This window comes from Myxine glutinosa, chromosome 5 (genome assembly GCF_964187855.1).
Source record: "Myxine glutinosa chromosome 5, kmMyxGlut1.1, whole genome shotgun sequence".
Lineage (NCBI taxonomy): Eukaryota > Metazoa > Chordata > Myxini > Myxiniformes > Myxinidae > Myxine > Myxine glutinosa.
In genome coordinates, this window is record NC_136265.1 from 104,243,983 (window position 1) to 104,270,284 (window position 26,302).

Sequence of the window (26,302 nt, forward strand, 5' to 3'; positions counted from 1 at the left end):
GAACTCGCTTTTTGCATGGATAGGAAATAAATACGGGAGTAAAACGGGGCACATGTTCTCTAATCCTCTTCTTCTTTGTCCACGTGGTTTAGTTTGACGGAGTGCATGCTCTGTTGGTTGTTGAGCCTTCAAGCAATTTCAAGTTTCATTTCCGTGAATCGGGAAGAGGTGAGGTTGTATTAAAATGGGAGATTCAAGTCTTCCTTTAGATCCTTTTGGGATAACTTTGCGTACCATCCACTCCCCCAGCTTCCAACCAATCAAAACATCTCCAATAGGGTTACTCCAGTTCGACCATGATCCATTGTGTGATGTAATCGAAGAGGTATCACGCCGAAGAGGTCTTTAAAGTAAGTGCCCCGAGTGGCGTTATATCACGATATTGAAGAATTATGACATAACGCATCACAATGGTGAGATAACAGGAAGGAGTCCCCAAATTTTAGACTTGGTTATGATAAACTTCCCTGCAAATGTCTGCTGTTCTTTTGCTCCAATCGGTTCATTTGACAATATGCTTGTTAAACTGGACATCTCTCTGGCCATTCTCAGAGAGCTTCCACAGTGCCGACGAGTCTGGCATTTCACTCAGGCCGACTGGCACGGTCTTCAAGCAGCCATCAATCATCTGGACTGGTCTCCCATCTCTCTTGCCTCTGACATCAACTCATCCTGGGAATTCTTCCAAAGAAAATTGTTCTCTCTCATGCACAGATTTATCCCATCCCGTCTTCAGTTGTCATACCCTTCCTCCCGTCCATGGTACATTGGTAGATGGAATCTTGTGGTGAGGCTGTTGCCCTGAAACAACTTGCCTTCGCCTCCTGGAAAGCAAATCAAACGGAAGGAAATCTCAGTTCCTTTCACAAACCCCGGAACAAGTGTGTGTCCACCCTCAGGAGAGCCAGGAAACAATATCTCTCCGTTCTCAAGAATGAACTCTCTTATCTGTCGCCCTCCTCCAAATCCTGGTGGCGTCTGGTCAAACCTGTTTCTGGTGTTTGTTCCCCCTCCATCCCTTCCCTTACCTCAAATGGCTACACAGATAAATCTGCACGTGGAAAAGATGAATGCCTCAACTCTGTGTTTGACTCAATATCTTGTGTTCCGAACCCATATCTCTCTGTACCCACAGTACCCAGTCATACGCAGCTGTTCCTGGACTCTGTCCTTCTCTCGTGACAAATGGAGAAGTTTTTGTCAAACCTCGACTCTGATTCTGCAACTGGACCAGATGGCATCAGCCCATGGGTCCTAAAATCCTGCTCTTCCGCTCTTTCACACCCTCTCTCTGTTCTCTTCACCCTCTCCTTTGCTTAAGGTCATCTGCCAGCATCCTGGAAATCAGCAAACATTACCGCTTTACACAAAAAAGGTGCAAAAACAGATCCTTGCAACTGCAAACCAATCAGCCTGCTCCCAATTATCAGCAAAGCCATGGAATCCATCATTGCTTCGGATATCAAATCCTTCCTCTTCTCCAATGGCTTGATCTCTGATCATCAATTTGGATTCAGACCAGGTCACTCTTCCCTGGACATGTTGCTTCTGCTGTCTCAACAATGCATGGAGGACCTCATTGTCAAACAGGAAATCAGAGCCGTCTCCCTTGACATATCACGTGCCTTCGATACGGTCTGGCACCCCGCTCTGCTTAGCAAACTCTCCTCCTATGGTATCCATGGAAACCTCCATGCATGCATTGCAGACGTCCTCTCTGGTCGTACTCAACGTGTGGCCCTGAATTGATTTCTCTCATTTCCCCTTCCTGTTCAGCCTGGAGTTCCCCAAGGTAGTGTTCTGGGCCCTCTGCTTTTTCTGGTCTTCATCAATGATCTCTCCGACTCTCTGGAAAATCCTCTCTATCTCTTTGCTGATGACTCCACTCTCTGCCGTTCCATACCTTATCCCTCAGATCGGCAGTCTGCATCCTCTTCACTCTCTGCTGACTTGGACAATATCACAGACTGGTCAAACGAGTGGAATATGTCTTTCAATCCTGACAAATCTCACACTCTTACGATGTCTCTCCGACAAGACCGACTGGAAATCCTTCCCATCTACTTTCTCAACAATCCTCTCCAAGACGTTCTGTCACTCAAGCTCTTGGGTCTTGCTATCTGCCATGATCTTTCCTGGGAAAACCACATTTCCAAGCTGGCCTCCAAAGCCAGTCGCCGACTGGGCATCCTCCGTCGTGCGAAGTCGTTCCTTGGCACACCTGAGCTCCTCACCACATACAAGACTTTCATCCGCAGCTCAATGGAATACTGTTCTCCCCTCTGGGCCGGTGCTCCTGCCTCACACTGAGCTCGGCTTCACGCTGTTGAAACCAAAGCTTTCAGAATCATTGGAATCTCCTGCGATGAAGCTAACTCCGAGGGCCTTTCACTCACTCACCGCAGGCAGGTTGGTGGGCTTTCTTTCTTCTCCCGACTCCTCTCTGGCCTTGCTCCCCCAGCTCTCTCTGTGCTCTGTCCCCTAAATATTCGTACAGGTCGCACAAGATCTGCCTGCAACCCTCTTATGGTGAAACTGCCAAAATCAAGACTCTCTGCTCACCTTCACTCCTTCATTCCTCTTTTCTCCCGCCTCTGGAACAAACTCCCTCACTCTCTTCAATCCCACTCATCACTCCAGGTCTTTAAAACAGCTGTTCACCACCATCTCTTATCTTCCCCCATCCAAAACCTTGATCTTTTCTCCCCCAGTTAATTCACCCCAGATCCACCTTTTTGAAATACCAACTTCTTTCCTGGAAGTCCTAGCAGTGTCCATGTGTTTTATACCTCAAACTTCCCCTGCCCCCTCCCCCCAAGCCCTCTCCCTCCCACAAATCTTCCGATGTCCCTGTTATCTGCCGTTGTTGTACTTGTGTGCTTCCCTCTCTCTCCCCAACTTGTCTCCCGCTCCCTTTATTAAATGTTTTGTGTGTCCGTTTATGTTTTTTTTGTGATTAATGCGTTAGCTCTTACACGAGCCTCGATTTTGTATCCCCCAAAAAAATTAAATAATAATTGAAATTTTTTTGGGGATTGTGGGCCAAAACGAAAATTCCCTAGCACCTCACGGACCACACAACCAAAGACATTTTAAGCAGGTAAAAGCTACATTCCGTGGACATCATCCCTTTAAAATGTTCTTGCAGAAAAGTTTATCTATTTTCTCCCCATACCCGATAACATACATGGGTGGTGGAGATGGCGACATGGTACGTGGAGTACATGTGCACCAAAACCATATAAGCGCACAATAATAGGGAATTATTTGATACCCATAGCAGTTCACCAAGGTCATGGAGAGTTTAGGTTCCTAGAACTGCAACTACCCTCCATCGTGACAAGATGGGTACTGACCAAGCCGATTGTAGGTGGTGGAGGAGGGACGCAGAGTACTTCCGCAGCAAAAAAATTGAAATTTAGGAGCACACGAGTAAAAATACGAGTAGGGGCACACGTAAGAATACATACCAGGTATGGAGACTCAAAATAATCTATGCTCACACCTGGTTCCTGAATGGCTCTTAGGACTGCTGCTGATACCCATTCTGTATGGATGGGTAACACCTATATAGGGTATACATCATGGCTAAGAGGCAGCAAGAGAACCTAGGACTTCCCACAATGCTGCAGCAGGGTCCAAACAAGTGAAGTGTTTGCACAAACTCGTTTTGTTTACAAAGAACAGGAACAGGAATATGGCTTCAAGAATGCGAGAATGTGTCACACTATGTGCATGAACAATAATCTGAAACAACTCGACACAATAGGGGTCTGCACATTCTGAATGGGTCAGCAAGCATTGCTTTTTGAGCAAGAACTTCCGTTGGGTTCTTGCATCCGCAGGCTGTTTGTACAAGGCCTTTGTTTTAATTGTTGATTTGATTCCTCAAATTTTGCAGTTTTAAGAATGTACAGCCGAAGTACCTGGCAACTTTCCAAATTACATCATTCAATTTGGTTGTAGAGTGTACAGTGCCTTCAGAAAGTATTCACCCCCCCCCCCCCCCCCCCCTTTGAATTTTTTCACATTTAATGTCACAGCCTGAATTTAAAATGGAATAAATTGAGATTTTTGTCACTGATCTACACATAATACCTCATAATGTCAAAATGGGAAAAAAATTAGAACTTTTAAACAAAATAATTAAAAATGAAAATCTGAAATGTCTCGAGTCAATAAGTATTCCACCCCTTTGCTATGACACTCCAAATTGAGCTCAGGTGCATCCAATTTCCTTTGATCCTCCTCGAAATGTCACTACAACTTCATTGGAGTGCACCTGTGGCCAATTCAATTGATTGGACATGATTTGGAAAGAAACACACCTATCTATATGAGGTGCCACAGTTGACAGTGCATGTCAGAGCAGAAACTCTACCATGAAGTCTAAGGAACTGTCCGTAGAGCTCTGATCTAGAATTGTGAGGAGGCATAGATCTGGGGAAGGGTATAAAACAATTTCTAGAGTGTTGAAAGTTCCCAAGAGCAAAGTGAGCTCCATCATTAGGAAATGAAAAGAATATGGAACTACCCAGACTCTTCCTAGAGCTGGTCGTCCGACCAAACTGAGCAACCAGCAAGAAGGACCCTGGGGTCAGGCAGGTGACGAAGAACCCAATGACCATTTTGGCAGAACTACAGCGTTCCTTGCCTGAGATTGGAGAACCTGCCGGAAGGACAACAGTCTCTGCAGTTCTTCACAAATCTAGGCTTTATCGGAGAGTGGATGCCTGTAGTTTGCAAAAAGACACGTGAAAGACTCTGAGAACATGAGGCAAAATATTCTGTGGTCTGATGAGATGAAAATTTAGCTCTTTCACCTGAATGCAAAGTGCTACGTCTGACGGAAACGGAGCACAGCTCATCGCCCATCTAACGTTATCTCTCCCATGAAGCATGGTGTTGACAGCATCATGCTATGGGGATGATTTTCAACAGCAGGGACTGGGAGACTTGTTAGGATAGAGGGAACAATGAATGGAGCCAAATACAGGCAAATTCTTGAGGAGAACCTGCTTCAGAGTGTAAAAGATCTTAGACTGCGGCGAAGACTTACGCTCCACCAGGACAATGACCCCAATCATACAGCCAAAGCAACACTGGAATGGCTTCAAAATAAGAATGTGAAACTCCTTGAGTGGCCCAGCCAAAGACCCAAACTTGAATCCCATTGAGAATCTGTGAAAAGACTTGAAGATTGATGTTCCCCGACGCTCCCCATCCAACTTGACAGAGCTTGAGCAAATCTGCAAGGAAGAATGGGAGAAACTCCCCAAATTCAGATGTGCAAAGCTGATACAGACATTCCCAAGAAGACTCGAAGCTGTAATCGCTATCAAAGGAGCTTCTACAAGTTATGAATTCAGGGGGTTGTATAATTATTATGTAAATTTGATATTTCTTTATTTCATTTTCAATTATTTGTAAAAATTTCTCAAAAAACAATTTCGTCTTTGACATTATGGGCTATTTTGTATAGATCAGTGACACATAAAATCTCAATTTACACCATTTTAAATTAATGGTGCAACACAACAACATGTGAAAAAGTGAAGGAGTGTGAATACCTTCCGAAGGTACTGTACGTACGTCTTTCTGGAGTAGTGGAAGCATTCTATGGGTGGTAAATGTCACTCACGTTTAACGCTTGATTGCATCTTCTGTGACTTTGCCCCTTGAAATGACACGATAAGGGTTCGTTGAAAATTTGATGACAAAAGCTTTAATGGTAAAACAGTTACTCCCTGGAGTCATGCACGCCCGCACGCACGTACGGGCCGACAAACATTGGTAAAAGATTATTAAAGCCTTCATGTTTGCTCAACTGATCGGACATTGTCGTGGCCTCCATAACCATGCATCGTGCCATCTTTGTTTGAGGCAAAAGGTGTCGATAAGTAAAATAATGGTCTTCATTTTAACGCTTGATCCCTGGTGTTGGGCTGGTGTTGGGCTAGCGGCTAGGGTGCCAGCTTAGGATCCTAGGATCCTGGGTTCGAATCCCGGTCGATCGCTGAATTAACGCCAGGGGGGTTGACTCAGCCTGTCATCCTTCCGAGGTCGGCAAATTGAGTACCAGTTCACTGGTAATTCCCTGTTTGTCGTAAAAGGCGGCAAAAAGGGTTGGCGGCAGGAAGGGCATCCGGCCGTAAAACATTGCTTCAAAAAGGGGACCAAAAAACAACAACAACCACGGTTCCCGAAAAAGGCCAACCTCCGCTTTGCAGGGAAAAATGGCCTCTAAAGGTGGTTATTTTTATATTTTAACGCTTGATTGAATCTTCTTCTTCATATTGTCACCGTCTGATCGGACAGTGCGGTGGTTGCACACTTGCTTACTTACCTGTCTGGGCTGTGTTGAATTCCCAACTCTGCTATCAACCACCATCCTGGTGCTTCCCAGACAGGGCGTTGCATCAAAAGTGTGTGCCGTCCATCGGATGGACGTCAAGGCGGCTGTCCCTTCTGCTAGTAATAGTTGGTGGACCATTGATGTCTTTCGTGAAGAGTAGGCGAGTTATATCCTGCACCCTAAATAAATAAAAGACATCCATTCCAAACGTCAGGGCTTCCCCAACTAGTTCAAGGAAGTCCCGGACGAATCTACTTCCTGTAACCGACCGGGCAAGGTGGTGGAGGTATTTGGGACGACGTTTTTATGTCCGGATTCCCTTCTTGATGCCAACCCTTGGTCGCACCTTACGATGCGCAGGGATACGGTGTACCTCTCTCTGGGCACGTAAGCCTGGTGTTGGCTTAGCGGTGAAGGTGGCTGGCTTAAGATCTCAAGGTCCCGAGTTCAAGCCCGTCATGCAGTTGAATTAACACCAGGTGGGTTGACTCAGGTCAGGTAAGTAAGCAAGTGTGCAACCACCGCACTGTCCTATCAGACGATGAAAACATGAAGGTAGGTGAAAATCTGAAGAAGAAGATTCAAGCAAGTGTTAAAATTAAGACCATTATTTCACTTATCGACACCTTTTGCCTCAAACAAAGATGGCACGATGCATGGTTATGGAGGCCACGACAATGTCAGATCAGTTGAGCAAACATGAAGGCTTTAATAATCTTTTACCAATGTTTGTACGTGCGGGCGGGCGTGCATGACTCCAGGGAGTAACTGTTTAAAGCTTTTGTCATCAAATTTTCAACGAACCCTTATCGTGTCATTTCAAGGGGCAAAGTCACAGAAGATGCAATCAAGCGTTAAATGTGAGTGACATTTACCACCCATAGAATGCTTCCACCACTCCAGAAAGATGTACTTACAATGGAGCCCGCAAGGCCAACCCCTACTCTAGCGGGGATAAAATGGCCTAAAAACGATCATTCATTCATTCACCGCCATTTTCCAGTGTCTATTACATCACCCGAGCTAAGACGTGACATTAGTTATTTATGCCTGTTGTTAGTGTCCTTTATAACTTCCTTAAAAACATTAAATTTCCTGTTTGGAATGACTTTCAATTTTGTTTGACTGCCAAACAGGCAGATATGAATGAATGAATGAATGATCGTTTTAAGGCCATTTTCCCCGCTAGAGCGGGGGTTAGCCTTGCGGGCCTCATGACAATCATGGTTCCCTGTTTTGAGGCAATGTTTTTATGGCCGGATGCCCTCCCTGGCGCCAACCCTTAGTCGCCTCTTACGATGCGCAGGGATACGCTGTACCTATTCTAAACCGGGGTACACACCGGGATCATTCATCCCAGCAAGCTGGTACTCAATTTGCCGACCTCGGAAGGATGACAGGCTGAGTCAACCCCCCTGGCGTTAATTCAGCGATTGACCGGGATTCGAACTCAGCATCCTAAGATCCCAAGCCTGCACCCGAACCGCTAAGCCAACACCAGGCTATCCAAACAGGCAGATAAAGTAAAAAAAAAAAAATTGATCTCTCCTCTCTCTGGGCACGTAAGCCTGGTGTTGGCTTAACGGTGAAGGTGGCTGGCTTAAGATCTCAGGGTCCCGAGTTCAAGCCCGTCATGCAGTTGAATTAACACCAGGTGGGTTGACTCAAACTGTCATCCTTCTGAGGTCGGCAAAGTGAGTACCAGCTTACTAGGCCGAATGAGCCATTCGAGTATCCTGCGTCAGTCGGAGTGGCGACCCGTCCAGGATTCTGCCCAATAGCCAAGGAAACTGCGTTGGCAGCCCGATGTATCTGAAGATGCAAAAAGTGCGTCTGTCTTCTTCTTCTTCTCTGGGCACGTGCGGTCAGGATGAATTCAGAGCCAAGGTCCGGTAAACCGAAAGACTCGTCTTCCTATTAATGTTCCGATTCACGTTCTAACATCAAATTTAAACAAATTCTTTCTCAACCATAAACCGATGAGACAGACAGACGGACATGACCCCATTGCTTAATAGGTCAGTGGCTGAGGGTGGTTCTGAGACGTGAACCGCAACCGAAGGTATAGCAAGCCACAACCTTTTTTTTTATGGTCCATGTGTGTGTCCTCCACCTGAAAAATATGGACGTGGAATTTTGTTTTTGCTTTGTCCAAGGTCCATGGCTCATTTCCGTCGGAACCTGTGCGGAATACTGCACGATTGTTGAGATCATTTATCAGCCATAACTTCCTCAATTCTGAAGATAAAGCCATGAAACTGGTGTCAAACAAGACCATTTGATCTATTCTCTCTCTTTCTAATGTAAGCTGAAATATAAGAATTTATTTTTTGAATATTCATTGTTTTTTTGCTATCATGCCAATTTATGTGTCGAACCGTCGTTGGGAAATTAATATCGTCGGTTTGTAAACTCCATAAACACAATAACGACATTAGAGTCCAAAACTATACCACAACAAAGGCAAACATGTTATAAATACACTTTAATTAAATGTATAATTTTACTAGAACGACACTCAGTAGAGAGCATACCTCCACCAGGTGAACAGTTTACGTTTTGTATCCCAGGGTAGACCAGAAAATCACAATACAGAATCACATTTAATCAAAATCATAAGCAAAATCATCCGCATACATACGCTACATCTCAGCCAAATTTCGTCCGAATCCGTCCACAACTTTTTGAGATATTTTGTTCACAAACAAACGGACAAACAGACAGACAGTGGTGAAAACATAACCTCCGTCGACCTTTGGTGGCGCAGGTAAAAAGAACAATAGACAGATGAAATAGCTGTTTATAACAAATGTGTCATTTTCGGTAAAATGCAGCGTTTTCCAATCATTTCAACTTAGCTTACAAGATGATGTATCCTGCAATATTCCTCTTCAGGAAATGCTCCGCTGAGTACGGTGAGTAAAGCGGTGCCATTGTTGTGACGTCGCCGGTCCCCAGAGTATCCCCAGAAGTGACGTCAGTTACCCCAAGCTCAGTGGCTGTGTTAAGTGTTTGTATCGTCAGTATGTCCGTGTGTGTGTGTGTGTCAGGGCTATTATGAGCCCATGTCTTCAAAAAAGAAAAAAGGAAAATATATATATATATATATATATATATATATATATATATATATATATATATATTGTTGTGGATTTGAGAATTGTTGTAAATATCACCCTGTGTAGTGTAATGAATCTTGTTGTAAATATCACCCTCCGTAATGTAAAGGTCAAAGGTCGTCCTAGTTAATCCATATACATGTACGTAGCAAATCATATACCCTTCTAAATAGTTATTTCCTTATTATGTGTATTAGTTTAAGGTTGTGTTTCCCATTAATTGACTCTGCATTGCACCGAATTCAAATAAGATAGGTCCACTTTCGTTTCTCATCCCGGCAGTGCGAGTGGTTTTCTCATCCCAGCGGTGCGAGTGGTTTTCTATCCCGCAAGACGCCATTGGCCATGTGCTCTGTCTCGGAGAAGAAGGGGGGAGGAGCCGCCAAAATCACGAGCGTGGCCCGCCCCTCGTCACCAGGAGGTGGAGCCAGGAAGCCCTCGCGCCCAACCAGGACTCAGTGGGTATAGCTTGGTAGGGCGTGTGATATAACCTGCAGCGCGACGCCCCCACCAAGAGATGAGTGAGGAGAGGCGATCAAATAAGAAGGGAGAGGGACTCGGCAAGTTCACTTGAGTTTCAAAGGGGGTCAAGCATCGTGAGCGAATGCTATTGAGAGAACGCACTGAGCCACTGAAGAGCGCGTTGTTCACGGTTATTAGAACTGTTCGCTTGTTACGTACTCGGCTGAGCCGCGAGGGTAACCGCCAAAGCCGGCCTACCGTTGCCCTGTGATAGTTCCGCACACGCCAAACGACGTGCGGAGAGCTCCCGCCGTCTGGTTCATCTGCTTCGCGGTGCGAGTTGGGGACTGGCGAACGAGCTACCTGGATGCCATACCTGAACCATCTCCTCCAGCCAATCCTACCTGCATTCCCCCCCCCCCCCCCCCCCCGTGTAAGTCTGACTGTCGTCCGTCTTCTATGTTGTCCTGGGGTTTAAGTAAGCTTGTATAGGTAAGTTAGAATTACACTGTGTCTTCTGGTCCTTCCATCCTTCTGTCTTTATTTTCTTTTCTTTCCTTCTCCTTGGTTCTTTTCATTGTGTACATAATAGTTAGTAATAAATTATATTTGTATTTCCTACCTTCGTTCTTCTTCTTCATGCTCGTCCGGTTGTCTTTGTGATTTCCCCATTGAAAACCTGTGGCGCGATTTTGGCCAACGTTTCAGGATCGGGTTTAGTCTCTGCTAATGGTTCGTGCCGCGGTTGCTAAACCGCTCGGCAATTAACATCTGCCCGCGGTCGAGAACGAGGTTGCGCCCCTGCCTCTCCGGAGGGAGCTGTGCAACTTCAGGACTCACATGGGTCAGTCAAAAACAAAAGGGGATTAATCCCCCCTTCTTAAGGGGAAAAAGGCCGACGTAGAGATCCTGAACAATATATATATACATGTACATATATATATATATATATATATATATATATATATATATATATATATATTGTTACAGACGCGGCTTAGATGTTATTTACCGAGCGGTTTGGTATGACCACGTCTGCACAAGTTACCCGATTATACCCGAACGTTGACTAATCGCGCTACGCTAGATCAATGAAGGAAAAGGACACACGGCTGGGATTAAAATGACACGACACCAGGGATACGGTTCTCAAGACCTCCGGAGGAGATTATATTCGTTCGGAAGGTTAGATTACAACTACAAGAGGGACAGCAAAGGAAGATAGGCACTTAGACACAATCTTATATTAACCCGACAGACCACAGATAAACAGGACAAAACTGACTCACACGGGGATTGATGGCAAGGAAAGCGGGTATTCGATGGCCAGCACAAGGTGCACCTTGTGCTCAGGGACAGGATAGCGCGGCCCAAAAGATGCAGGAGGTCTCTCAGCGCTCGGAGGTGGCTCTCTTGTCTTCTCAAGCTCGGGGCGCATCTGACGTCACGTCCGGTACGTGGCCGCGTATATCCGGCGGGGAGTGACACGCCCTCGGCTCGTTAGCTCCGCCCCAGATGGAATCGGCACGTCGCTTCTCATTGGGTGCGTGCGGGGGGGGTTACCGGCTCCGCCCTTGACGAGGGACTGACAAGGAGCCCCTTCGTGGTAACCCCGTGGAGCGCATGGTCCGGAGCGCATTGTCAATGGCGGCTAACCGAGCCGGTGTGATGACGCACACTCCCCCGCGCAGCGTCGTTGTTGTTGTAATTGTTGTTGTAGTTGTAGTTGTAGTTGTTGTTGTTGTTGTTGTTTGGGGAAGAAGACGGGAGGAGGTATGGGAAGGTCCTAAACTCACTACTGGTGCCATATAATCACATTCTGGTGCAACGAAGAGTCAGAATTAATGGAAACGAGTCCTTAACTGACATAGACTAAGAATAACTAGCAAGATGTCCGAAAGTTGTCTATGTGTGATGCGGTGGGCCTGGGCACGACATTTAATGGGGGAAAAAGGGGAAGGTCGGTTCTACAGAGTGTTATTTACAGGCAATGGGACTAGGGAATGGGGGATTGGGGATAGTTGGGGAGTATTGGGGAAATAGGGGAATATTTACAAGCGGATATGGAGGCCAAATTCCATATTCGCAACATTGCACCCTTCTCTACCCTCGGGGCGTCCCGACCCGATAAATTTTTACCTAGTTTAGTGTGGCACTCAGATGTAGTTCCCACTACTATTAACTCTACCCTGAGTGCGACAGTTTTACAGATATTCACAAATGAGTAAATATGTCCCCCTGCGACGTTGCACCCTTCTCCTCTCAGAAACACACCCACAGGATAACCGAATCCGGAAAGAATTCGCAAACTAAACATACAGCCGGTAGGGAGCATTATTTACAAGACTACGCTGATATTTACACTACGATCCAGGACCTGTTTTTGGAGGGACACATGCAGATGTTATGCATAGAGAGAGCACGCATGCCAGCATCGATACACCAACCCACGAGTGCTCTGTGGCCTACGGCCTTTAATAACGTGCAGAGCACCCTTTCCCAGCACCAAAAGCACCACCCCATCACACAGTCAGCACCATCCGGTGCACCAATAAAGTGTTTTATAAATCACCGGTGGTGTCGCAGCCGGCCGATGTTCTGCCGCTGGTCTTGCCTTCGTGTGGTGCACTTGGCCTTCTTACTTCTTTCAAAAATAAAGAAAGGCGCCAACCGCGTCCATTTCTTTATTGTGGCCGTCAGGGGCCAACTAAGAGTGGTTCACCTGTTTGGCATAGGTGCCACGTTGACCCATAGGTCCATCCACGGGTGGTGCTTGGCCGCAAAAGAGCTGCGGTCCATGGTGGGTGGCCACAAACATTGCGGTCCATATGGTGTATCGATCCAGGCAGCAAACAGCGAAAGTGCAGGCCCACAACTGCGAAGCCAGCACCTCTCTCTCCTCTCTCTCTACCCCAAAGCCAGATCCTCGGAGGTGGGAGACAAAAGAAAAGACAAGTGAGTAAGGTGGTAAGGGCGCAAAAGTGCACGCAATACAAGATGATGCACACTGGGGGCACATGGGAACCAGGTGAGACAGGTACGTTCCTATCGTACGCCCCCCCCCCCCACCAGGTAACCTGCATGGCCCCTCCCTTACCCCTTACTGTATCCACAAAACACAACACTACCCATAAACATCTACTTTACAAATCAACAAACATCCCTACTGTCTTCCCCGTTCCTCCCATAAACCAAATTCGTCTTCTCTCCCTCCTAACCAATCAAATTTGCCATTTTCAACTCTCATCAAAATTTGCCATCTCCAACTCAACATCATAATTTGCTATCACCAATTCATCATCAGTCCCTCCTAGGGAGGGAGAGATGGAATCACCCCAATGTCTCATCCACGTCGTGATGCGTCTCACAAATCCACAGCAATCTCATTTCCTGCAACAAAACAAAGAAAACACAGGTGTGGAGTCATCATCATCACCACAGGTAAGTGGCTGCGTATGGTGCGACAGGTTCATCAATCCTAACTATTTCCTAAATGACTTTAACAACTTTACACTACCCGGGGTCTTTCTCCGGCCAAACCATTGGCCCTCTTACACTATGGGTTCTAAAAACCAATTCCCATTGGCCAAACTGTGGTGCTTTCCAATTTGGGGTCTCACTCCCCCGATTCATCTCCCGGTGCCCTCGTACAATTTCTGGGCTGTGGCGTGTACCTCTCCCAGTGGGTCTACCCACCTGCACACCTCCACCACTGCAGTTGCCTCCGAGCTTACCTGCTCCTTACCCTAACCTAACTACCTGGGGAAGGCCCTCTGGCGCTCTCCCCACTCGGTGCCCTCTCTGGCACTGGGCTGCCCGATCCACACCCGGGATCCTCAGGCACCCACTCACAACTACCGGCTCCCAGAGCCCACCTGCGGCCTCACCTGGCCGACATCCTCACAGTGGTGGAGTGCCCAACCAACTACACGCACTAACAGGCTACACGCCCAGCCATTTCCACAACACTAATGCACCCATCCACAACACCATTCTGCAACCGCACCACAAATGCCAATATCCAACCACAATTTACCTATACCCTCTACCTAACACTTACACTACCCGCCCCGGGTATCCGTGAAAGGGGTCCACTCTTCCCCCATCCACACCTTCGCACCATGCACACCACTCCGTACCACTTACTCCAACTCTCTCCACACACCTGTACTTGCACACCTGTGCTCTCACACCTGGTGCCACCTGCACCCTTCTCTCCCCAAGCGCATTCGCGCTGATCCACACACTCACTACTCACACACTGCTCCACACACCTGTCCAGTTGCACACCTGTGCAATCACACCTGTTCAATTCTCACACACACGGCATCATCTCAGCTAACTACTCCCCTCTGAAACTTGCGCTTCCCAGTCGTCCCTTTAAACTATTGCGCTCCCTCGTCATTATCATCCACACTAATCTACCTGCGTCCCCACTACAGGTATCAGTCACTAACTAAACTTAACGTTACCTAATGTCATCTTTCTAGATCCCTACAATATAACCTAACCCACCCGGGCTAGTTTTCACTGCCATACACCCCATAATCTATTGCTCCTTTGCCCCCACGTCTGTGAGGGATGGTGGATTTGCCATCCCACCACATCGGGGGTCTCTCACTATCAATTTTGCACATCAAATTTCAACAAATCAAAAATTTGCCAATCACTGCCCATCATCTGCCAATCACTACTGCCAATCCCTTGCCAATCATCAAATTTTGTTCTTCTCTAATTTTGGGTCCAAAACACTAACCTCATCACCCAGTCTACTCACTAATACCTCTCGGTGCGCCAATTCCTGTCCAAAGCCCGGCTTCGTAAAGCCAAGCCATGAATGCGGGTTGTTCTGTGCCAGCGGCTGGATGCGTCCGGCATTCGGTGCAGGGACGGGGGCTTACCCGTGCCGAGATCCCACGCACCATCTCGGCACGGAGCCATCCAATGTCCCGCTCTCGACCTGCCGGCACGTCTCACCAAAAAGTGGTCGCCATGACGACCCTTTCTATCGGGCTGCCAGCTCCGCCTAGTGGAGCACGGACGCGGCCGTTCAAAGCGAGGCCCGGCACGCACCGAGGGCCCGCTTCGGCTAAAAGTCGACCTAACCTCTAACCTGGTTACCGTCGATGCTTCACCTGGATTCTGACAAGCATACGCTACCCCTTTCGTGCTCCTACATCCAGCCGTCTCCATGCTCCTCGTACCTTTCCTTACACACCCAGGTACTCCCATTCTACTCACAGCCCTGGTCACACACCTGACCACCGAACACTTTGGCACACATTCGTTGGTAGCACACCTCACCAACACACCTCTTCGCACCCCCTCCTCGGTCACCTCCTCTGTGACAATCACAGGTGTGCTCTTACTCGCACATCCTACCACGTGCCTCACTACCAATTCCAGCGTGCATTCCCACTCACGCTCTACCATTCCAGGTGTGCATCCTTCCATCCCAGGTGTACATCCTCGCTCACCTGTCACAACCAACTCACTCTCCTTGTCACTCGTACTACTCTCACCACCATTCTTGACAGCGCACTCACCCTTACTCTTGACAGCGCACTCTTTCCTCATGCACCTGTCCGTCACACACCTTTCTCGCGCACACTCTCCCGTTACACCCTCTGTAACACTCACCACACCGCGCTTCCACGTGCTCCCTCGCACACGCGCTACGACCGACTCACTCTCGCCAGCACCCTCACTCCTTGGCACGCACTTTTTCCTCACACACCCCAGAGTCGGACATTCTCGCACACCTCCTCTTTCGCACACCAGACCTGTCGCACACTTCACCAACGGCCTCTCACGAACACCCGGGTCCATCTCGACCCCCAAGCTTCTTAAATCCCCTGGCGCATCATACGCACGACCATATTGGTCACCACTTACACCAGGTCCTCTTCCTCTTCGCTTCTCCTCCATCACCTGCGAATCCCTCATCCGGTTAATGAGCACATCATCACGATCCAAACACAGACTTTGGACCAATTCTTTTACTTCCTCTTTTATCTCTTTGTTATCCCCTCTCCGTCGCTTCTTAATTTCGCTCACCCCTTCTTCCACTTCTTCTAATTTCTGCTTCACCTCTTTTATTCCCCGGTACGTCTCCTCAAGCTCGTCCTCCAAGGCTACCTTGACCGTTTCCATGTGCGTCCTCACCTGCCGGTCCTTCGTCTCCATTACCTCTATCACCTCGTCCAACCTCGTTGTCAGTCCCTCACGTACCATCTGACATTCCCTCTTCGTCGCTACCAAGTCATCTTTTAGTTCTTTCTGTGTCGCTTTTAAACCTCCTAATACCGCAGTGTTCCTTTGAACCTGCTCCACTAACTCCGTCTGTCCCACCGTCAGCTGCTCCACCTCCTGCGTCAGGTCCTCTATGCCCCCTTGTAACTTTACAGTCCCCTTTCTCACCTCCTTCTCCATGTGCTCCTTACAGTGCCTCACCTCCTCGCGCACTCCTCCGACCTCCTCACTCACTCCTCTTCTGATCTCCTCTCCCATCACTTGCATCTCCTGCCCAGATGCCACCCTCATCTGCTCCATTTCCTCCCTGTGAGCATCCAGTTTGGCTTCTACCCCCATTCTGACCCCCTCTATCTGCTGCCCCATTTGGTTAACTTCCCTTTCCGCTTGGTCCCTCATGTCCCTCAATTTGCCTTCCATCCTGTTTTCTAACCCCATTAACCCATTTCTCACCTCTTTTATCCCGTTGTCTAACCCCTCAAAATTATTGTCTAACTTCCCAAATTTCTTGTCTAACTCCTCAAAATTATTGTCTAACCCCTCACTGGTACCCCTCGCTTCGTCCCTCATTACCCCCATTTCGTTTCCCATTTGTCCCATACTGCTTTTCAAACCTCTAATTTGGTCTCCCAATTGCTCACCCATTTGTTCCATAAGGGCCCTCATTTGCAACATAAAAAGGTTCGGATCCACCAGGGGCGCTGCCACGGTCGCGGGCGTGGACGTCGTGGCCACCTCGTGCGTGACAACGCTATTTTGCGACCCTGCCGCCCTCACTGCTTCGCTCTCCTCGCGTCCCTCAATTTGGTCCTGGACCGACCCTGCCTCACTCTCCCCTACCGGACCCCAGCTGTCTTGGTCTGCCATAGCGCGACTTTCAAAATTCGGGTTTTTATTTCCGTATAACAAATTCAAATTTCGCCGTTATAATTTCGCGCGGGAAACGCGCTCCGAATCGACTCTACTACAAATTTGGGCCTAATAAATTTAGTCCCGGGTTCGAATCCGACACTCCTGACACCAATTGTTACAGACGCGGCTTAGATGTTATTTACCGAGCGGTTTGGTATGACCACGTCTGCACAAGTTACCCGATTATACCCGAACGTTGACTAATCGCGCTACGCTAGATCAATGAAGGAAAAGGACACACGGCTGGGATTAAAATGACACGACACCAGGGATACGGTTCTCAAGACCTCCGGAGGAGATTATATTCGTTCGGAAGGTTAGATTACAACTACAAGAGGGACAGCAAAGGAAGATAGGCACTTAGACACAATCTTATATTAACCCGACAGACCACAGATAAACAGGACAAAACTGACTCACACGGGGATTGATGGCAAGGAAAGCGGGTATTCGATGGCCAGCACAAGGTGCACCTTGTGCTCAGGGACAGGATAGCGCGGCCCAAAAGATGCAGGAGGTCTCTCAGCACTCGGAGGTGGCTCTCTTGTCTTCTCAAGCTCGGGGCGCATCTGACGTCACGTCCGGTACGTGGCCGCGTATATCCGGCGGGGAGTGACACGCCCTCGGCTCGTTAGCTCCGCCCCAGATGGAATCGGCACGTCGCTTCTCATTGGGTGCGTGCGGGGGGGGTTACCGGCTCCGCCCTTGACGAGGGACTGACAAGGAGCCCCTTCGTGGTAACCCCGTGGAGCGCATGGTCCGGAGCGCATTGTCAATGGCGGCTAACCGAGCCGGTGTGATGACGCACACTCCCCCGCGCAGCGTCGTTGTTGTTGTAATTGTTGTTGTAGTTGTAGTTGTAGTTGTTGTTGTTGTTGTTGTTTGGGGAAGAAGACGGGAGGAGGTATGGGAAGGTCCTAAACTCACTACTGGTGCCATATAATCACATTCTGGTGCAACGAAGAGTCAGAATTAATGGAAACGAGTCCTTAACTGACATAGACTAAGAATAACTAGCAAGATGTCCGAAAGTTGTCTACGTGTGATGCGGTGGGCCTGGGCACGACATTTAATGGGGGAAAAAGGGGAAGGTCGGTTCTACAGAGTGTTATTTACAGGCAATGGGACTAGGGAATGGGGGATTGGGGATAGTTGGGGAGTATTGGGGAAATAGGGGAATATTTACAAGCGGATATGGAGGCCAAATTCCATATTCGCAACAATATATATATATATATATATATATATATATATATACGTATATATATATTATATTTAGCTCTTTTTAGCCACTGACTGACTGACTGACTGATTGACATTAATGTTCGGTACCTTCTGGGTGTCGTAGAAAGCTCAAATTTGGCGTGCCGCCGGACATCGAAACCGGAACACGGGGAAAATCACAGAACCGTCGGAAAGCGCCGTAAATGCAAATTTACATTAAAAAAAAACTATAAACACGTACGTTAAAAAAAAAAACCTCAATCAACATCTGGCATTTGAAAATTGTAATTATATAACTGTAAACTGTGAAACAACCATCACAATAATGTCCATAAATGAAAAAAAGAAAAAGTGTCTGTAAATGAAAATTTACGTAAAAACTGTAAAAGTGTCCGTAAAATAAATAAATAAATAAACCTAAATTGATATCTAACAGGAGGTCGGGGATGCTTGCCTATAATCATAAAGCTTCTATCTATTATGTACCTGAGTATGAAGCACCGCCCGTTATTGCTTATAATGTGTAAGCATACCCCACTGGTATATATATATATATATACAACACAACAACAACATGCATTTTAAGGCCATTTTCTCTGCTAGAGCGGGGGTTAGCCTTGCGGTCCCCATGACCATCTTCTCCATTTTGCCCTATTTTCTGCATCTCTCCTTGTTAACATCTCTCCTCTCCGCATTTCTTCTTCCACCATCTTTAGCCAAGTCTTTCTCGGTCTTCCCCGTCCTCTACTTCCTTCTACATTAATTTTCATCACTCTTCTCAACCAGTCACTTTCATCCTTCCTCAACACATGACCAAACCATCTCAACCTGTTCCTCTTCACAGCATCAATCACAGGCTCTATTCCCATCATCTTCGCAATTCATCATTTGTCTTCCTCTCTCTCAACGATACTCCGCACATCCACCGAACCATTCGCATTTCCACCCTTTCCAGCCTTCGTTGCTGCTCTACGTTCATTACCCATGTCTCGCTCCCATAAATCATAACACTTCTCACACATGCAGCATACACCTTTCCCTTCAGCTTCAACGAAACTCCCCTCCTCATCAGCACGCCACTCAGTTCCCGAAACTTCTTCCATGCACATCTCACTCGAGCAACCGTTGCCGAGTCTGATCCACCTTCTCCATTCAGCATGTCTCCGAGGTAGCAAAATGTTTTCACACCTTCCAGCTTCACGCCATCTCCAAGATCCAACTCAACATTTCCTCCATCTGCAGCTCCCTCTGTGCACACCTTGCATTTGAATGTAGCTGCCACACTGGTTAATGACCCTCTCAGACCACTCAGGTTAATGACCTTACTATATATATATATATATCGTTATGCAAATGAGTACATGTATATTCTTTACGCTATGTATGAAGGAGATATGATTTGGCTGAGTTGCATACCCATACACTTAATCATCGAGTAAATCATCTTGCGTAATAAAGTATAAACGTTGCATGCATTAGCCAAATTGTAAAAGTCAAAGTTTTTATATCAAGTAACTGTTTAATTAAACATGATTGTGCATCAGCATTTTTTTTTTTTTTTTTTTCATCGTTCTGTTTGGATATTGTTGGAATATGTTTAAACCGCAGCCGTGATGCTGACGCCCCCCCCCCCCCCCCCCCCCAGAATTTACATGTTTTAAACGTTTCCCAGTGTGTACCCTGGTCAGAATAGGTACACCGTATCCCTGCGTGTCGTAAGAGACGACTAAGAGGGTTGGCGTCAGGAAGGGCATCCAGCCATAAAAACATTGCCTCAAAAAGAGAACCATGACAATCACAAGTACATATGGGCAGGGTGCAGCCCGAAGTGGAGATCGGTTTCTGAGGTTTGGGACATGGAATGTGGGGACAATGACAGGGAGATCAGGTGAAGTGGTGGAAGTATTGGTCAGAAGAAGAGTGGACATATGTTGTGTGCAAGAGACGAGATGGAAGGGAAGTGGTGTGAGAATGGTGAAGGGTAGGCAGGGACAGAAATACAAGTTTGTGTGGCAAGGGTGCCCGGAGGGCGTGAATGGTGTTGGTGTCCTGTTTTCTGAGGAGTTTGTAGACAGTGTGGTGAGTGTGACTAGAGTGAGTGATAGGTTGATGATGGTGAAAATGATGATTGGAAAGCTCTTGGTGAACGTCATCTCGGGATATGCTCCGCAGGTTGGTCGAAGCGATGAAGAGAAGGACAAGTTCTGGTGTGCGATAGAGAAGCTGATGGAAAACGTGAAAGATGAGGAAGTTGTTGTGGTGGGAGGAGACCTGAATGGACATGTGGGAAGGAGTATGGATGGTTTTGAGGGAGTTCATGGGGGTTACGGATATGGTGTGAGAAATGGAGAAGGTGAAAGGATTTTGGAGTTTGCTGATGGAGCTGATTTGTTGATTTGTAATACTCAGTTCCAGAAAGAGGACAATAAGCTTGTTACATACACGTCAGGTGGGTCGACGACAACCGTTGACTACCTGATGGTGCGTCGGCGAGATAGGGGGCACCTCCGGGACACAAAGGTGATCCCGGGGGAGGAGGCTGTTTCACAGCACCACTTGGTTGTCTGCGACATAAGGGTGAAAGGTGCGAGAAGAGCTCGGCGGGTGAAGTACCAACCGAGAATGAAGGTGTGGAGGTTGAAAGAGGTAACAGTAAGGGAGGCATTAAAAGAGAGGCTGAGTAGGGTAGAGGATGATGTGGTTGAGCTTGAAAGTGGTTGGATGTCAATGAAAGCTAGTCTGTTGGGAGCCGATGGTGAGGTATGTGGATGGACAAAAGGACCACCGAGGCACTCGGAAACATGGTGGTGGGATGTTGAGGTTGGAAAGAGGATTGACGAGAAGAGGAAGAAGTTCAAAGAGTGGCACAAGGCGAAGGGTACGGGAGCAGAAACAGCAGAGCATGAAAGTTATAAGGCAGCCAGGAAGGCTGCAAAGAAAGAGGTAGCAAAGGCGCAGGAGGCATGTAGGAAAATGTTCGGAGAACGCTTGGATTCGGAAGAGGGTCAGAAAGCAGTATTCAGGATTGCAAAGCACATAGTGAAAGAGAGGTGTGATGTGATGGGGGTGAGTTGCTTGAAGGATGAAGTGGGACAAATCGTTGTCGACCCAGATGGAATTAAAGGAAGATGGAAAAGATATATGGAAATGCTGTTGAATACAGAGAATGAATGGGATGGCAACATAGAGAGTAACCCAGTTTTAGGACCGGCAGAGAAGATAACTGAGAAGGAAGTTGAGGAAGCGATAAAAGCAATGAAGAGTGGAAAAGCGGGAGGGCCAACGGGAGTTGTGGGAGATATGTTGAAGGCAGCAGGAAGTTGGGGTGTGAAGAGAATGACAGAGATCTGTCATCTGGTGGTGAAAGAAGGCCGCATTCCAGTGGATTGGGAACTGAGTACCCTCGTCCCTCTATACAAGGGGAAAGGTGACCCTCTGGAGTGTGGCTCGTACCGAGCGATAAAGTTATTGGAGCATGGAATGAAGGTATTGGAAAGGTGTTGGAGAGGAGGATAAGGAAGAAAGTGAAGATCGACGAAATGCAGTTTGGATTTATGCCAGGAAGAGGAACGACAGATGCGCTTTTCATTGTGAGGCAGTTGCAGGAGAAGTACATGGATAAGAGGAAGAAGTTGTTTTTTGGGTTTGTTGATCTGGAGAAAGCATTCGATAGGGTTCCACGCAAAGTATTGACATGGGCATTGAGGAAGTTAGGAGTGGAGGAATGGTTGATCAGAGTAGTGATGGCAATGTACAAAAGAGTACGCACAGCTGTAAGGACGAAGGACGGGAACAGTGGTGAGTTTGAGGTGAAGGTGGGAGTGCATCAGGGGTCGGTACTAAGTCCACTACTATTTGTAGCTGTGATGGAGGTGCTGGCTCAGACCGTAAAGGAGGGTTTACCATGGGAGTTGTTGTATGCAGATGATCTGGTGTTGATTGCGGAAAGTATGGATGGACTGAAGGAAAAGATGAACAAGTGGAAGGAATGTATGGAGACAAAAGGTCTGAAGGTGAATATCGGAAAGACAAAGGTGATGGCAAGTGGTAAAGCATGTGGTGAGGTGGAAAGAACTGGGAAGTGGCCGTGTGCTGTGTGCAGGAAGGGTGTCGGAGTGAACTCCATTCAATGTACAATGTGTGCTGAGTGGGTTCATCAAAAATGTAGTGGTCTGAGAGGGTCATTAACCAGTGTGGCAGCTACATTCAAATGTAAGGTGTGCACAGAGGGAGCTGCAGATGGAGGAAATGTTGAGTTGGATCTTGGAGACGGCATGAAGCTGGAAGGTGTGAAAACATTTTGCTACCTCGGAGACATGCTGAATGGAGAAGGTGGATCAGACTCGGCAACGGTTGCTCGAGTGAGATGTGCATGGAAGAAGTTTCGGGAACTGAGTGGCGTGCTGATGAGGAGGAGAGTGTCGCTGAAGCTGAAGGGAAAGTTGTATGCTGCATGTGTGAGAAGTGTTATGATTTATGGGAGCGAGACATGGGTAATGAACGTAGAGCAGCAACGAAGGCTGGAAAGGGTGGAAATGCGAATGGTTCGATGGATGTGCGGAGTATCGTTGAGAGAGAGGAAGACAAATGATGAATTGCGAAAGATGATGGGAATATTGCCTGTGATTGATGCTGTGAAGAGGAACAGGTTGAGATGGTTTGGTCATGTATTGAGGAAGGATGAAAGTGACTGGTGGAGAAGAGTGATGGAAGTTAATGTAGAAGGAAGTAGAGGACGGGGAAGACCGAGAAAGACTTGGCTAAAGATGGTGGAAGAAGAAATGCGGGCAAGGGGGTTAACAAGGAGAGATGCAGAAAATAGGGCAAAATGGAGAAGATTGTCATGGGGACCGCAAGGCTAACCCGCTCTAGCAGGGAACATGGCCTTAAAATGCATGTTGTTGTTGTTGTTGTTGTTGTTGTTGTGCATCAGCATTATTTGTCATATAATGTGGTGGAAAATTAAGTGCTTTATTGGTTTGCGTACAGGTACCACAAACCAGCACAGTGTCCCCAACCTGCTGTGACAACTGATCGTGCTATTATCGATGCGAGTCGTACGTCTCCAACCTATGGTACAGAATGTCTCTCTTCTTTTCCGTTGCAGAGAAGAGGGACATTCTGTGCAAATCGAGTCACCTCATTAAAGCTGAAGATCAAGAACAAACTATTCCATCCTGGACAGGTTTTAATTCAAAAAATAACAAAATAAGGTTTTCCTGTTGCAACAATCCAGTACTTACCATTTATTTGAGCACCTCCGTCAGATCTCACAACCACATACACGATGCGACTGAAGCTGGTGCAACTGGCAGAAAACTTGGGCCGACCTCCATATTGTTGTCACAGGTGTTATGGTAATCTACTCGATGGCACAAGAGATTTTGTGGGTGCAACCTCCAACCTTGGCAGGAAAGGTGATTATGCAAATAGGGGGTATCACCTTACTGTGGTCTTCATCGCTAGTCTTGGTAATTTGTATTGTGATGGAGGACTGTTGTCCCTGCTCAATGAGTCTGACCTGCATGCTGATGACGCAGCTCGAATAATGCTTCAAGGGAAGCAGAATTCAAGAAGTGTTTGAGGCGTCAAACTAGCACATGAAGCTCTTTTTCGTACGGTCTTGTCAGCGATCGAGTCCTGGGTCATATCTCAAGGAAAAAGTTTGGACTCACATGAGCGAGACCAGAAAGTTAAAAAACTAAGAGATGCTTTCACAGCAAAGGATGCAGGGTCTGCTGCCCGGCTAGCAAATTAAATTGGAAAAGAGGGGATAATGATTCCCGGCGGTTTGTGATTCATAATGGAAATCAAAAATCCCGTGAAAAAAAGGGAATACACCAACAAAAACCACAAATAAGTGTATTTTGTGGGTGTATCCGCATTTGTTGAAGCAAAGCACGAATACGCCCATGAAAACCTGCAAATGTCGAATGGTGTGGTGGGGGATAGTTTACGTGCAGGTACAGCTGTTTTATGTGTGACGCTTATGGAAGATGCTTTTATAACTGTTATGTGCACAGCTGGTGGGAAATGGTTTATGCGTGGCTGGAAGTGGTTTATGCATGACACATGGGAAATGCTGGTGGGAAATGGTATTTTGCGTGGCTGGAAGTGGTTTATGCATGACACATGGGAAATGCTGGTGGGAAATGGTTTATACATGGCTGGAAGCGGTTTATGCATGACACATGGGAAATGCTGGTGGGAAATGGTTTATACGTGGCTGGAAGCGGTTTATGCATGACACATGGGAAATGCTGGTGGGAAATGGTTTATGCGTGGCTGGAAGTGGTTTATGCATGACACATGGGAAATGCTGGTGGGAAATGGTTTATACATGGCTGGAAGCGGTTTATGCATGACACATGGGAAATGCTGGTGGGAAATGGTTTATGCGTGGCTGGAAGCGGTTTATGCATGACACATGGGAAATGGTTTATGCGTGGCTGGAAGTGGTTTATGCATGACACATGGGAAATGCTGGTGGGAAATGGTTTATACGTGGCTGGAAGTGGTTTATGCATGACACATGGGAAATGCTGGTGGGAAATGGTTTATGCGTGGCTGGAAGCGGTTTATGCATGACACATGGGAAATGCTGGTGGGAAATGGTTTATGCGTGGCTGGAAGCAGTTTATGCATGACACATGGGAAATGCTGGTGGGAAATGGTTTATGCGTGGCTGGAAGCGGTTTATGCATGACACATGGGAAATGCTGGTGGGAAATGGTTTATGCGTGGCTGGAAGCAGTTTATGCATGACACATGGGAAATGCTGGTGGGAAATGGTTTATGCGTGGCTGGAAGCGGTTTATGCATGACACATGGGAAATGCTTTTGGGAAATGGTTTATGCGTGGCTGGAAGCGGTTTATGCATGACACATGGGAAATGCTGGTGGGAAATGGTTTATGCGTGGCTGGAAGCAGTATATGCATGACACATGGGAAATGCTGGTGGGAAATGGTTTATGCGTGGCTGGAAGTAGTTTATGCATGACACATGGGAAATGGTTTATGCGTGGCTGGAAGTGGTTTATGCATGACACATGGGAAATGGTTTATGCATGGCTGGAAGTGGTTTATGCATGACACATGGGAAATGCTGGTGGGAAATGGTTTATGCGTGGCTGGAAGCGGTTTATGCATGACACATGGGAAATGCGGGTGGGAAATGGTTTATGCGTGGCTGGAAGCGGTTTATGCATGACACATGGGAAATGCTGGTGGGAAATGGTTTATGCGTGGCTGGAAGTGGTTTATGCATGACACATGGGAAATGGTTTATGCGTGGCTGGAAGTGGTTTATGCATGACACATGGGAAATGCTGGTGGGAAATGGTTTATGCGTGGCTGGAAGCGGTTTATGCATGACACATGGGAAATGCTGGTGGGAAATGGTTTATGCGTGGCTGGAAGTGGTTTATGCATGACACATTGGAAATGCTGGTGGGAAATGGTTTATACGTGGCTGGAAGTGGTTTATGCATGAAACATGGGAAATGCTGGTGGGAAATGATTTATGCGTGGCTGGAAGCGGTTTATGCATGACACATGGGAAATGCTGGTGGGAAATGGTTTATGCATGGCTGGAAGCAGTTTATGCATGACACATGGGAAATGCTGGTGGGAAATGGTTTATGCGTGGCTAGAAGCAGTTTATGCATGACACATGGGAAATGCTGGTGGGAAATGGTTTATGCGTGGCTGGAAGCGGTTTATGCATGACACATGGGAAATGCTGGTGGGAAATGGTTTATGTGTGGCTGGAAGCGGTTTATGCATGACACATGGGAAATGGTTTATGCGTGGCTGGAAGTGGTTTATGCATGACACGTGGGAAATGCTGGTGGGAAATGGTTTATGCGTGGCTGGAAGCGGTTTATGCATGACACATGGGAAATGCTGGTGGGAAATGGTTTATGCGTGGCTGGAAGTGGTTTATGCATGACACATGGGAAATGCTGGTGGGAAATG

At 47.2% G+C, this 26,302-nt stretch overlaps 1 protein-coding gene across 3 annotated transcripts in view; it reads right to left on the reverse strand.

The window, feature by feature from the left end:
- ASRGL1 (asparaginase and isoaspartyl peptidase 1) overlaps nt 1–26,302 on the reverse strand; it is a 122,026-nt gene that overhangs the window by 17,271 nt on the left and 78,453 nt on the right. The window lies entirely within an intron of this gene.